A 15,526-nucleotide genomic window follows, 5' to 3' on the forward strand; every position below is an offset into this window, starting at 1 on the left:
TACCAAGACTTTTATCTAAAACCCACTCCCAAAGAGGGTGAAAAAATAAAATGCAGATTACCCAAAGATGTCAAAGTTAATGTGTTATTCTATTTAAAACTCATATTTTAGCTATGGGTGGATAATTATTGGGTTTTTGGTTGATTTTACATTATGCAGACTACAGCAATTAGAATGAGACTCACCACGCTGCAGATAAACGAAAACTGCAGGTAGAATGGAGATCCAACCACTGGAGTTATGAAAGATATATGAAATTTGTGGAGGATATAACCCAACAACCACTATGAGTAAAGCCCCATACACACTATCAGATTGTCTGCTGATTTTTGTCTTTCTTCATTTACCAAAACCATGTAGTGCAAGGGCCTGCCTGATTGCATACAAATTGAAACACCTAAGGTTTGACCTCATATTATATGGTTTTGGTAAATCTGAAGAAACAAATCAGCAGAAAATCTGATAGTGTGTATGGGGCTTTAGTGTATTTTTGCATAGGCTTGTAGAAGAAAATTTGACCATAGGTGAAATATTGAGAAAACGACTAAGAGCTGAATAGTTTCTGCAAGCTCCTTCACACAACCACTGAGAAAGAAGACAAGACCCTGCTTACTCATCACACCTGTAGAAAGAAGTCTTGCAAGTGGTAAATGAATGGGAGCTGTATTCCACAACTATATACAATCAATTAACCTGTAAAATTACTATGCATAATTCTGGTAATAATCAATGTGTTTATAAATACCATACACATCTATTAAATTTTTTAGTGTTAGGCTTCATGTACACTGCTGCTGGTAAACGGACATTTAGGAGCACTTGGGTGTTTTTTTTCAGCTCCCCCTGAACTCTCCTCTATGTTATCTTATCAGTACATGTACACAGGGTCCTTTATAGTAGTTTCTAGGCAGTTTAAATGCATTTTTTGGAAAGCAAAAAAATGTGTTCAGGACAGTTGTTCAGAGGCATTTAAAATGCCAAATACCTGTAACAGCTTATAAACACGGTAACTCATGATGGACATACATCTTTGATTATTTAAAAAAAAAAAAAACTATTATAAACGCAAACACGGATACATGCGGCATTTAAACGCGGCAAAACTGACTTTTTTAAACATTGTTTACTGTCTGTCAAGTTAAATCGTTCAGGAGAGGTTTCAAAACAACCTGTGTACATTAAGCCTTTTGCTATAAAAAAAAAAAAAAAGAACAATAAAATTAGTACAAAGTAGAAAAATAAGTAAAACAAAGGCAGCGAGAAAGTAGACACCAACAAATGTATAAAAAATGTAACAAAAGGGGATGTAAAAGGTTTCCATAAATAAACTCAGGTTTGTGTGCGGACAGCCATTCCTAATATTTAGGATGTCAATACTCCATGGACCCCCTCTGTAATTCTTTATAGACACAGCCTATCTAGCATAACCTCTGATCCTTTTAATACCAGTGGCGTGAATTATCAATAGGTCAGGAATGTGTAAGAACAACTTAAAAAAAAATGCAATTCAGTAACAACGGTACATTTGTAATTAGGGTTTGTGCTTACTTACTTCCAGAAAAAAAGCTGAGCTAACTCCAAGTCTTCTCCAAGCGAGCCAGGTCGATTCAGGGAACGTAGCGAACAGCAGAACATGTTCCGTCACTTGAAAAGAATGGAATTAACCCTTTCTGCACCCTAGCAACAATTTGAGGCTGTCTGGGATTCATTATTTAAGCACCAGCCATTTACATGTTCTGTATTTTTTTTTCTGCAGGCAGTGATGAAACTGGCAAGCAGCTGTTGTAGAGCTCCTCTCAGTTAGTACAGTGAAAGTGTGTGGATTGCAGACTTTGCACTGTGGTATATCTCAAGCCAGAATGGGAAGCATCATCTGCACACTCTTAAAAGCTGATTGGAGGAAAGCATGCACTGATCTGTTGCTGTGGTCAGTGTTGAGCTCTAGTAGTGTCGATTAGGTTTGTGCTCATGTCTTCTGTACAAGCTACAGTACAGATAAGAATGAAGTATGTTAAAGGGATCCAATGGTCTTTTGTTGTAATGCTCTTCTTCTCTTTATTTGCTCAGTAGTGATGTGTATGTTGTACATTTCCCTTGCTTTGCCTGAATGTAAACCATTATCAAACTATCGGTTCCAAAGCTATTTTTGAATATAATGAATATACACAGAAAATGAAGCCAGCCATGCATGGATTGAAATTCGGCCAGTTAAGCTGAGATCTGCCGAACTTCAATCTACGTATGGGCCAACTGGTTGTGCAGAAGTCGATCTACTGAAAATCACTTATAAACGCAAACACGGATAAATGCGGCATTTAACCACCTCGCGCCCGCCCTATAGCCGAATGACGGCCGTAGAGCAGGCGCGTTCGTCCGGGTGGTCGTCCCTGGACGGCCTGATGTTTACTTCCGCAATGCGCGCCGCGGGCGCGCATCGCGGAAGTTCTGTGTTCGCCGTGTCCCCCGGGGACAGGCAAACACAGATCGCTGTAAACGGCCAATCACAGCGGCCGTTTACAGCGTGATCAGCGTGTCCAATGGGAGATGATCTCATATGTAAACATATGAGATCATCTCTCAGCGCCGCTCTCCCTCCTCGCACAGACAGTGTGAGAGGGGAGAGATGAACGGCTGCAGCAGCAGCCGTTCTGCCTGTAGTAAGGAAAAAAAAAGGAAAAAATAAAATAAAAAGTGCCATCCTCCCCAAGCAGTGCCATCCGCCCCAGCAGTGCCATCTGCCCCAGTGCCATCCGCCCCAGTGCCATCCGCCCCAGTGCCATCTGCCCCAGTGCCATCTGCCCCAGTGCCATCCACCCCAGTTCCATCCACCCCAGTGCTACCTGCCCCCAGTGCCATCCACCCCAGTGCTACCTGCCCCCAGTGCCATCCATCCCAGTGCTACCTGCCCCCAGTGCCATCCACCCCAGTGCTACCTGCCCCCAGTGCTACCTGCCCCCAGTGCCACCTGCCCCCAGGGCCACCTGCCCCCCAGTGCCACCTGTCGTCAGTGCCACCTGTCGTCAGTGCCACGTGTCATCAGTGCCATGTGTCATCAGTGCCACATAGTGCCACCTGTCATCAGTGCCACGTATCAGTGCCATTTGTCATCAGTGTCACGTGCCATCTGTTGTCAGTGTCACGTGTCATCAATGCCACTTATCAGTGCCATCTGTCATCAGTGTCACGCGTCATCGGTGCCATGTATTAGTGGCATCTGTCATCGGTGGCACGTATTAGTGCCACGTATTAGTGCCATCTGTCATCAGTGCCACGTATTAGTGCCACGTGTCTTCAGTGCCATGTATAAGTGCCACGTGTCATCAGTGCCACGTATAAGTGCCACGTGTCATCAGTGCCACATATTAGTGCCATCTGTCATCAGTGCCACATATTAGTGCCATCTGTCATCAGTGCCACCTGTCATCAGTGCCACGTACAAGTGTCATCATTGCCACGTATCAGTGCCATCTGTCATCAGTGTCACGTGTCATTGTCCTGGTGCTTCAAAAGTGTAATAAATAGTCAACAAGTTAGATGTGTAATTTATGTTCCTAGAACACATGATGGCGCTACCTGCATGTTGGGCCTCTCTATGTGGCCAGGCTGTGAAAAAGTCACACACATGTGGTATTGTAATACTCAGGAGGAGTAGCAGAATTTTTTGGGGGGTGTCATTTGTGGTATACACATGCCACGTGAGAGAAATAACCTATTACAATGACAATTTTGTGGAGAAAAAAAAAAAAGGAAAAATCTTAATTTTGCAAAGAATTGTGGGAAAAAAATGACAACATCAAAAAGCTCACTATGCCTCTTACTAAATACCTTGGAATGTCTACTTTCCAAAAAGGGGTCATTTGGGGGGTATTTGTACTTTCCTGACTTGTTCGGGTCACAAGAAGCGAGATAGTCCACCAGTACATCAGATGTGATCAATTGTGTGCGATTCGCACCACACCTTGTAGACTCTCTAACTTTCACAAAGACCAAATAATATCCACTAATTTGGGTTATTTTTACCAAAGATATGTAGCAGTATAAATTGTGGCCAAAATTTATGAAGAAAAATTAATAATTTGCATAATTCTGTCACAGAAACAAAGAAATATGCGTTTTTTTTCAAAATTTTCGGTCGTTTTTCATTTATAGCGCAAAAAATAAAAACCCCAGAGGTGATCAAATACCACCAAAAGAAAGCTCTATTTGTGGGAAAAAAAGGACACAAAATTCATTTGGGTACAGTGTTGCATGACTGAGTAATTGTCATTCAAAGTGTGAGAGCACCGAAAGCTGAAAATTGGTCTGGGCAGAATGGTGTTTAAGTGGCCAGTAAGCAAGTGGTTAAATGCGGAAAAACTGACGTTTTTAAACGTTGTTTACTATCTGCCAAGTTAAATCGTTCAGGAGAGGTTTCAAAACAACCTGTGTACATTAAGTCTTTTGCTATAAAAAATAAAAATAAAAATGCTCTTAGTAGTGATGTATATGTTGTACATTTTCCATGCTCCTTTGCCTGAATGTAAACCATTATCAAACTATCGGTTCCAAAGCTATTTAAATATAATGAATATACACAGAAAATTAAGCCAACCATGTATGGATTGAAATTTGGCCAGTTCAGCTGAGATCTGCCGAACTTCAATCCACGTATGGGCCAACTGGTTGTACAGAAGTTGATCTACTGATCGACTTCTGCACAACCAGCCTCAGCATGTCAGGCTTTACCTTGACCGATCAGTGCCAACAGCTATAGCTGGCAGCATTGTTCATTGTATTCTGATGGCAGGGAAGCCTCCCTGCTGTCAAAATGCAAGGGCTCATCAAATGTGTGGATGGATGAATCAGATATTTTTTTTTTTTTAATTCAACCCACTGGCTGAATTAAAAAAATATGAACGTATAGGCTGTCTTATATCCCTTTCAAACACAATTAGTGCTCATCAGTCTGTGTTTTTATGGGTAGTGTATGTGAGTTAGTATGAAAATGTTTAGAAATAGTGAACTGAATGAATACAGAATTTCACAGAAATTCTATATACAGTAGTACAGCCCTCAAATATTCTACTCGCCTACTTGCATTTTGCGAGTGGAAAATGAGGGCTGGTGAGCGCGGGCTGCCTCGGAGCCACCGCTGGAAGGCGGGGTTGAATGGGAGCCCTTCTCCCAACGATTCTCCCGGGGAAGAGAGAGGATAGCAGGTGGCTGGTTCATCAGAATGTGGTGAACATCGATGTAACAGCTTTCATTAGGTTAAACAGGTGAAACAGCATTGAGGACACAGGTAGGTTGCATTGTTGGGCACAGGTAGGCTGCTTTGTTGGGCACCGGTGAAGCAGCATCGATGAAAACAGTTAGGCTGAATTGTTGGGCATAGATGAAGCTGCATTGATGGACACAGGTAGGTTGCATTGTTGGGTACAGGTAGGTTGCATTGTTGGCCACAGGTAGGCTGCACTGTTGGGCACTGGTGAAGCGGCATTGATGGACACAGGTAGGCTGCATTAATGGGCACAGGTAGGCTGCATTGATGGACACAGGTAGGCTGCATTGATGGGCACAGGTAGGCTGAATTGATGGGCACAGGTTGAAGCAATGCAACAGATTTATTATTTGATGTTTCAATGTTTGTCGAGCACTAAATTAGTAGTGTATGTTGCTTCAATATACTGTATATATATATATATATATATTTATGGTCTAGAGCCCTCTGACCGATACGTATAAGGATGACAAACAAGGTTAACATAAACTCCCTTCCCAGAAATGGACCTGAAAGTGTGCCCTGGTCTAACGTACGGTATACCAAAATAAGGGGGCATACCCTAGATAGAGAAATGGGTATAAATGAGATGAATATGAAATGGAGTGAAATGAGTAATCTCATGAGGAGTATAATGCCTGAGAAATGCCCTAAAAAGGGGATGGGTGGGTGGGTATCACGCACCAGAACCGACGAGGAAGGCAGGCGAACGGGCTAGTTATATACCCCACCGGGCTCCTCCCATAATTCCAGGCCACCATACTGGCCTTTCTATTTATGGTCTAGAGCCCTCTGACCGATACGAATAAGGATGACAAACAAGGTTAACATAAACTCCCTTCCCAGAAATGGACCTGAAAGTGTGCCCTGGTCTAACGTACGGTATACCAAAATAAGGGGGCAAAAACATTCAGGTAGGGATTGTATTTTATTGTTTCAAGTTTGAGACTGGGTGAGTTTAACAAAGGCCTGGGCCATCTCCACTTGCGGGTTGGGTATGTAACGGGCGAAACAGGTGGACTTCCATCTGCCCAACTTCTTGATAACATGGTCCGGGACCCCTTGGCGGGAGGCGGTTGAAGCTGCTCCGATACGGAAAGAATGTCCGGAGTAGTGAGTAAGATTGAGGTGAAGGATGCCCAGAAGTATCCTGACATGTTCCATAAACTGGGCAGCGTTCAGTGGTTTAGTGTGAAATGGCAGAAGCGGGCCAGACCCTGGTTGACCGGCCAGAAGGTTTAACAAGCGGGTGAGAATGGCGACCGGGCACCAGCGGTTGTTGGTCTTATAGAAATGTATGTCAGTACCCGAGCCAAGCTGCTGCGTCTTGGAGACTGCTAAGTGTAGAATATAATGATCTTCGTATCGGACCAGGTGGTGCTTGCACAGCATGCGTGCTGAGGGGCCATTACAAGTAAACTCGCCTGGCCGTAAGAAGCCGTAGAAGGCCAGGTGTATGGCTGCTTGCAAGACGATACTTATGCGGAGACCAAAAGGTGAAGTGGCCAGAATATCTGACATATCTCTAAAAACGTCTCCTGTAATAGGCAGCCGTTTGGTGCGGGCCACTGGCTGGCGCTTCTGGATGCCGCGCATAAGAGCCCGTACGGCGTGATAAGAAAATAAGGAAGGTTCGGTAGGGTCCTGGAGGGACGAGAAATGTTGTACACCGGCCAGATATAGCCGGATTGTATTAAAGGACAACGCCAACTCCGAGTGGCAGTGGGAAATGAAGCCTAGGACTTGCTTGACATGGGACATCTCTGTGCTGTGACACGTCATGAAGCGGTTAAAGGCCCTCCAGGCCGATTGATAGGCCTTGAGGGTATTGCGTGAGAGGGAGTGCTCGATGAGTTGGGTCGCCGCTAGGAGGTGTGGTGCTAATCCAGGGTCAGCTGAGACCAGTCCGGGATAGCTGCTGATGTTGGTCCGGCTCCGGGTACCTGATCAAAAAAAGAGACAAAGTTAAAGCGGGAGAGGGCGTCCGCTGCCTGATTGAATTTACCGGGGATGAAGGAACAATGGATATTGAACTGAAATGATAAAGAAAGCTGGACCAGTCGACGAAGGAAGGACATAATTGCTAGAGAGTTTGATCTGCCTTTATTAATGATCTCCGCAGTGGCTAAATTATCTGTAGAAAAGGTCACCGTTTGCCCCGACCAACTGCGGCCCCATGTGTGAGCTGCAGCTACGATAGGGTACAACTCAAAGAGGGAGGACGTCTCGGCGAAGCCAGGAATAGCCAGTATCTGGGGAGGCCAGGGAGCTGCGAGCCACAGATGGCCAAAAATAGCCGCAAAGCCTGTGGAGGCCGCTGCGTCGGTCACCACCTGGGGTGAAAGGGAAGACACAGAGGGAATGAACAGGGACACGCCATTCCAAGAGGATAGGAACTCCTCCCACATAGCCAGGTCTGCTATCGCCGCGGGATCCAGGCTGAGGACTTGCTCCGGGTCCTGTGAGAGGGACAGTAAGACTAATAGGCGTGACACAAATGCACGACCCTGAGGGATGATGCGCATGGCGAAATTCAGCATGCCGAGTAGGGACTGTAGCTGTCTTTTGGTGCAAGTTCTGGCACGGGTGAAGTCCCTCAGGACCGTCCTGATGCGGGCCAGTTTATCCAGGGGGAGGCTGGCCTGCATAGTGTTGGTGTCTAGGCTGACCCCGAGAAAGGTGATGGTCTGCGTCGGACCGTCCACCTTGTGCTCGGCAATGGGGACGTTGAGGTTACTGAAGACCGCCCTCAACTTATGCAGATCTCCTAGAGGTGAGCCGGGTGGCTCGATCATCAGGAAGTCATCCAGATAGTGTATGACTCCTCGACACTGGGCTACGTGCAGCAGGATCCACGTGAGAGTCTGAGCGAAAGTATCGAAGAGCCAGGGGCTGCTCTTGGACCCGAATGTAAGTTTGGTGGCAAAATAGTACCACTCCTTCCACTTGATGCCATGCCAGCACCAGAGAGATGGGTGGATGGGAAGGAGCTTGAAGGCGTCCGAGATGTCGGCTTTGGAGAGCCAGGTTCCTGTGCCTGTTTTGAGAATGGCCTGGATGGCCGTGTCTACAGATGTATACTTGAGGGAGAACTCCTCTGAGGGGATAAGGGAATTAAGACTGGGGACAGAAGAGGAATGAGGCGCTGACAAATCGTACACCAATCTGAGTTTATTAGAGAACTTGCCCTTGACAAGCCCAATAGGGCTGACTCTCCAGGTGTTGAATGGGGGCTGTGTGAAAGGGCCTATGATGAAGTCTCGGTCTAACTCTGACTGTAGTAGTTGGTCAACGGCTCGTTCGTCCATAGCTGCTGACCACAGGTTCTGGCATTCGTGCGTGAGGTGAGGGAGAGAAATAAGTCCAGTGTGAAAGCCTTGAGTGAAGCCCTGAACAAGGTAGACGGATAGTGAGGGGGTAGGATGATCGGTGAGGTAGATGCTGAGCCACGAGACGTTGACCCGGCTTAGTCAAAATTTCTTAACCGGTTTGACCTCACACATGATCCTGGGATGAGCCCTATGACACTGTGTGCATACGTGGAGCAGCCTGCACTGACTGAAATTGCATGAGCCGCTATTATAATTGTTGCAGATTGCTGCGCCCCCCATGGTCTTGATCGGGCGCCCAAATTTATCCGTCTGCGGCAGGCGTGCAGGCGCCTGTGAGCCCTGAGCGGTACCTGAGGTAGAAGGACCGTCTGAGGGCGGGGCTGCCACTGAGCTAGCGCACCAAGTCGCTGTGTGAGTAGCCGATTGGCAAATCGCACAAAGAGGAGACCGTAGCCCCGCAAAGTGGCGGCAGAATAGTTCTGTATCCATGATGCTCCAATCAGTAGGCGTCTGGAACTGGACGAGCCTGGCTGCCGCCTTGGCGGAAAAGGAGCGGTGGCAGTCGTAAAATGAAAACCCGCCGTATTTATAACCTAGATCTACTACCACATGGAGGTAGCGATCCAGCTCCTCCCTCCTGCCAGGGGAGACTGAGCAGATGATGTCCCTCATCATGCCGAGGGCCAGTGTAAATTCGGTGACAGAAAGCTTCCTGTCCAGCCTGGGGTCTTTGGTCTTGAGGACCACCGACACGTCCCCCCATGTATAAGCCTTGTTTTCTGCCAGTTCATGAAGCGAAGCCAGATTGACGTCCTTGCCCTCTAAGATGTCCTTCCTGATGCTAGCTGATACCAGATGAGAGGGGTACACCACTGATGTACACTCGGTGGTACCTGCGAGAGGGTTAGTCACTGCCTGGGATGCTGGTACTGGAGGAGACACGGGCGGGCGGGTCTCGAGGAGGGCCACCCGATTCTGGACCTCTGACATTGAGGTCGTCAGGGAAGACACCAAGGTATGGAGCTGCGAAATAGAAGAGGCGATAGAGCCCAGTGAGGCCTGCTGGGTACTAGCCTCAGCCGCAGCTGGGGGAGGAAAGAGGAGCCTGAAAAGCTCGGCCTTCCTGGCTGTTGCCGGAAAGGGTACGCCTCTGCGCCTAAGCTCAGCTGTCATCCTAGGAATGGTCCATGCTCTGAGGGACCGTTGGCTGCCACTCTCTGAGACTAGAGACGGAGACAATGGGGCAGTGAGGTCCTCGCTGCCAGCCCGAGACATGGTGGCGTAATCCAGGCCTGGCGAGCCTATTAGTCCTTGGGTTCGGGTTTTCTCCTACGCGGAACCTATATGAGGGTGACATGGATTACAAGACACGTTGGAGATCCTGAAAAAGCATATATGCTTAACGAGAAGGATGCTTCCGCTCATGAGCGTTTCCTCCCAGAAGACGTTTTTTTTTTTTTTTTCTTACCTAAGGAGGCACCGTCCCACCAGGTGCAGGGTGGACCTACTGAAAACTCGACTGACCTGAGGAGATGAAGGTGAAGTTTGAGAGTTCTATACCTGAACAGAAATGCTAGCCAAAATAGTGATTTCATGGAGGTGAGATTTTTTTTTTTTTTTTTTTTTTGGCAGGTATGAAACTTTAAAGCAATTTATAGTGAAATGTGGTCGGTGAGCCAGGCCCCCGGTAGGAATCCAAAGTTTGAAAAATCAACTGGACTTGAACCGGGAAGCGATATGACAGTGAAATGAGTGAATCCGCCATGACAGATGTCCGGATCGCCATGCCACCATCTTGCGACCGAGCACGAAACGGATTCTGGAGCATGTACTGAAAATGAGGCCTGTCCTAGGGCACGCCGAGACGAATTTGGTGCACGGATGTGACTATTCGTACCGGAGCGTGATAGGTGAGATGAAATGATACCCATGACAAAGACAAGAATCAGAGGATGTGCCCATGAATGAAACAAACGAATCCTGTCTTTGGAGCATGTACTGAAATGAGGCGTGACAGCTGGGCACACCGGAACAAATCGGTGCATCAATAAATGCAACAGGATTCGAATCAGAGCGTGATAAGTGACAGAAAATGATATGCCATGACAGAGACAAGAATCAACGATTGGACCGATGGTTACAACAAAGAATCCTTCTCTGGAGCATGTACTGAAATGAGGCGTAACAGCTGGGCACACCGAAACGAATCGGTGCATTAATGCATGCGACGGGATTCGAATCGGAGCGTAATAAGTGACAGAAATGGTATGCCATGACAAAGACTAGAACCTGCGAGTGACTCAGTCTCTGGAGCATGTACAGAAATGAGGCCGAATAACTAGGGCACTCCGAAGCGAATCGGTGCATCGGGGATGCGACAGGATTCGCACCGGAGCGCGGTGAGTGACAGAAATGAAATGAATCGATCTGATATCAAAAAGATTGAAATGATGCGAAGTGACATGAAATGATCGAAATAATTCGAACGGAATGAAATGATCGAAATGACTCAAATATATGAAATGAATCGTATTTGGAACGGTCGGACCGGTTTACCGTTTGAAAGGACACGACATTCGAAATGATCCGGACTGCTAGAATTAACGTAACGAGCAGTCGGCTGCGGTATCGAAGTGATTCGACCGATTCGAATATTTAAGTAATGATTGGGGAGTCGTTCGGCTCGACCTGACGTGCCTATGAAATGAAGTGCCCGATGTGGCACGACCGACGCGTCTCGAAAGGAAATAACAACTTTCCTTTGCAAGAAAAGGAGTAGTGACATGAGGTAACGAGTACGAGTGACACGGTTTAAAACGTTCGTGAAATGAAAGGTGAGAGGTTCGTGAGTTCAGGATATCGTGTTTAAGTGACATTGTAACACATGAAATGAGAAAATGGGTGCCGAAGCCCTACCTGCGACAGCCGGCCCAGACGCGTTGTACGACAACGGCAATTTCTTTGAGTATTGCGACACTCGGACGGAAAACACACGAACGCCAACGACAAGACGACTGACAACACGGACACGATCAAGACAAACACGGGGACTCACGAACACAACTCGCTACGTTTAGTCTCAAACAGTCGGCCCTTGATTTCTGACGTATCAGATATCGCGCACCGGAACCGACGAGGAAGGCAGGCGAACGGGCTAGTTATATACCCCACCGGGCTCCTCCCATAATTCCAGGCCACCATACTGGCCTTTCTATATATATATACTGTATTTCACCTCTTGACCTCATCATAAACAATTGCCATACTGTTGTCATCTCTGTGTTGCAGACCAGTGCCTCACACACATAATGGTTGCATGGCATTTTTCAGGGTGGGCTTCCCAATGGTGACAATAGTGGACCCTGCATACTATGTGCTTGAAAAGCCACTTGTAGTCTCCATTAGAAACTAGTGTGACAGAGTGACATTGCAGAAATACAGTTGGGAGATAGGGAAACTGTCACTGTAACAGGAAGTACCTGAACAAGGACCTTCATGGCAGGATCGCCACAAGCTGGAGATTTAAATATGTTGAAAATGACTGAAATTACATTAAAAATGGAAAGCTTATATGAGATTTCAGTGATTAGGATCTATATTGGATACCACACCTCTACCATTTAAAGAGACTTCGCCAACAGACCTGCAAAGAGGTCAATCGAGGCAGCTGCCTCAGTTGGCACTCATGGAGGCACAGTGGGGCAACACTGAGAATGGAGTGTCCTTATTGGAAAAGTCATCCTCAGCGCAGATCATAAACACTGAGCCTGATACAATTGGAGGGTATCCCATGCATGTGGCCTGGTTTAGTTCCTCTGGTTGGCTCATAGGTGTCTCCAAAGTTTGAGAGTGAGATTCAGCTTAGAAGCTGCTTGGCTTAGGTGCCAGTCCTGTCCTTGCTAGAAGAGGGACACTCTCCTGGGTGAAGATATACAGTATTAGGAAGGGGGAGGGGGGTTGGTAGAAGAGGAGTGTGGTAACTTTTACTCAGGGAAGCTGAGCCTGAACTTTAAACACCAAAGTGACTGCCTGTTTATGTGTATCAGCTACTGCTGCCTGAAGCAGCCATTTATTGCTGTGAAGGGTAGAGAAAATGGCCATCTCGGATGGCATCCATCCATGTCTGTCAGCTATTTAGAACGTAAGCTGTTGCATTGGATGATATTGTATATGATTTCATTGGTGTGCGCAGCCTACTACATTAGTGTGTGCACCCCAGAGCACAAACACACATGTGTGTATATTAGCAGAGAAGTGATCAGTGTCAGTAGAGTAGAGATTGGTGTCAGTAGTTTTTTATTTTTATAATTTTTTACAACTTTATTTCTTTTCAATATCATTTTTGACAATTTTTTTTAGAAGTGTCATTGGGGGGCTTTGGTGAAATATCAGGGGTCTGTTTAGACCCCCGATGTCTCACTTTTGAGGCAGAAAAAGGGACTGAGGACAGAGATTCCTCAGCTGCACTGGACAGTAAACAAATAGGAAGTGCTTTGTGCTGAGAGGATTCACGTTCATTTACCAACTCAAGCGTATTAAACATAGTTTACTATGCTTCAGTTAAGAATGAACACAGGAGCGATCAGTACAGATCACTCACTGTGTTTATTCAGAAAAGGAAGGGGTTGAAAGATTTAATATTTATTTGCCCCTTCCTCTGCTCTCTATCCTAAAACATCCCCCACTGGAGAGGAGGGAAGCTTGCAGCATTGCAGGGGGGGGGCAGGGTGCACCAGCAGGGGGAATTGGTACAGCGTGGTGTTCTTAGGGTGTGCCCAGGCGCATCTGGCACACCCTGTGCCCACGCTTATGAGCTGCATTTAAAGCCAAATGCCAACATGAGTGAAAAACAGTCAACTGGATGTTCCATAGCTCTTCTGCATTGTATGTATAGCTCAATCTGTGTGGGAACAAAGACACTGTAAGCCCTTGTACACACGGTCGGACATTTCGACAACCAAATCCATCAGATAAATTCTGACAGATTTAGTCCAGAAGTGGTCCTGAAGTGGTCTTGCATACACACGGTCGGACTAAGTTGTCGGAATTCCAAGTTGCCAAGAATGCGGTGATGTAAGCCGCGTACGACGGCACTAGAAAAGTGAAGTTCAGCACCATGTCCAGCACCCTTTGGGCTCCTTCTGCTGATCTCATGTTTATCGCGTGTTAGTAGAAGTTTGGTTAGAGACGATTCGCGCTTTTCAGATTTGTGCTTCAGTTCGTTACTGCTCTTCAGTTTGTGCTTGTCGGTGCATATCTGCTTATCAGTGCGTGTAGTCAGTTAGTATTTGTGGCTCATTGTGGACTATATCTTGGTATAGTACTCTTTGATTTTCATTGCTTATTGTCTGCTCGTTTCTGGTTTTCAGGTCGTTCTTTCAGGCATTGCTGTTTATCGGTGCTTTCTGTTGTCCGTTCTGACCAGCCGACCGTTTTCAAGCCATGTTTCATGTACGTACTCGTTGTAGAGTTTGTGCTGTGCAGGGGCTTGGTGTTGGGCTTTTAGCTTTGGCACAAGCCCGGTCCATGAACAGGGCAAAGAGGAGTGCGTGGACCAAGAATTGGTTGCTCCAGCGTGACCAGTTCTCGCACATGCCTTTGCTTCGTGAGATCCGGGAGAATAATCCTGATGATTTCAGGAATTATCTCCGGATGACGGACCCCGTTTTTCTCTGTCTGCTGGCTTTGCTGTCCCCTTATATCAGCAGACAGCAGACAGGATACCTGCATGCGGCAAGCCATCACTCCGGACCAGAGGCTCATCGCCACGTTGCACTACTTGGCGACAGGGAGAAGTCTTCAGGACCTCAAGTTCTCCACAGGCATCTCCCCCCAGGCTCTGGGAATCATTATTCCAGAGACCTGTTCTGCCATCATTCAGGTCCTATATGAAGGTAAGTTTTCTCCTCTAACATCACATTCTATGTATTTAATGTTTGCTAATGTCTTGTATTTCTTTCCTCATTCACTAATTACCATGATTGCAATATGTTCTAATTGATATGCTGTGCCCCTTTGTCCTCATGCATGCTGGAAGCTTTTCAAGTTCCTTTTTTGTCCTTCATGCATATTTGCCTTCACTTACTTCCCCAGTATGCTCTTCTGGGGCCATAAACCTATAGTCTAGTCACTTAGCAATGTATTTTGTCAGCTCCATAGTATTGCTTTCCTCTAAACACCCCCTAAAATGTGTACAAATGTTATGTGTGTGCTTAAATTCATGCAGAGTGCCCGAATTTTTTTTTTGGTTGGACCAAACTCATTAGGAACCCCCCTTCCCCCAATTGCTAGGTCAGCTGATAGCAATCCTCTATCTGCTAACTTTGCCAAACCCAATACACACTATACCTACCTTTTTTCTGGTCAGATTTATGGACAAATTCACCAAAGCATGTAGTGCAAGGGCCTGCCTCAATACTTTCAAATTCTACAGTTTAAAGTTTTTTTTTCTCCTATTATTATCTTGATAGGTAATAGCAGAATGTCAAAATGTGCTTCCATTTGTTCTTTTTTTTTTTTTGTATTATGACACTTCTTACCTGTCCGGTGGGCTGCCAATAGTGTAAGTAAGGAGGGGCTGGCCAAAGTATCACACATTATTTATGCATTCAGCTCTCAATGAAGTGAAGAGGGTTACCTGTCAAAAACATGGGGGGTGGGGGGAGGGATGGGACGGTGATGAATCTGATAAGGGGACCTTATACTTTAGGTTTTAAATACTAATTTCCCAAAATGTTGTACTGATATTGTCAAAGAATCTTTGTGTCTAATCTCCTTGCAATGTTGGTATGAAAAATTAGTATTTTTTTTCTTGTTTCACTCCACAGATTCCTTCAACGCCACAGGAATGACAAACTGTAGCCTCCCAATTGTGGAGGTGCAATTGATGGGAAACACGTCTCCATCATCCCACCCCCCAACTCAGGGTCCTACT

General features: G+C 46.2%; 1 protein-coding gene across 1 annotated transcript in view; it reads right to left on the bottom strand.

Annotated features, from left to right (window-relative positions):
* LOC143983200 (pinopsin-like) overlaps window positions 1-1,906 on the bottom strand; it is a 343,478-nt gene extending 341,572 nt beyond the window's left edge. The window contains exon 1 of the mRNA XM_077482628.1: window positions 1,553-1,906. The gene's annotated coding sequence lies outside the window, so the exon portion shown is untranslated. The remainder of the gene's footprint in view (window positions 1-1,552) is intronic.
* Between the last annotated feature and the right edge of the window lie 13,620 nt (window positions 1,907-15,526).

Source organism: Lithobates pipiens, unplaced genomic scaffold, assembly GCF_037356315.1.
Source record: "Lithobates pipiens isolate NorthernLeopardFrog02 unplaced genomic scaffold, aLitPip1_a1.2 Scaffold_16, whole genome shotgun sequence".
NCBI classification, from domain to species: domain Eukaryota; kingdom Metazoa; phylum Chordata; class Amphibia; order Anura; family Ranidae; genus Lithobates; species Lithobates pipiens.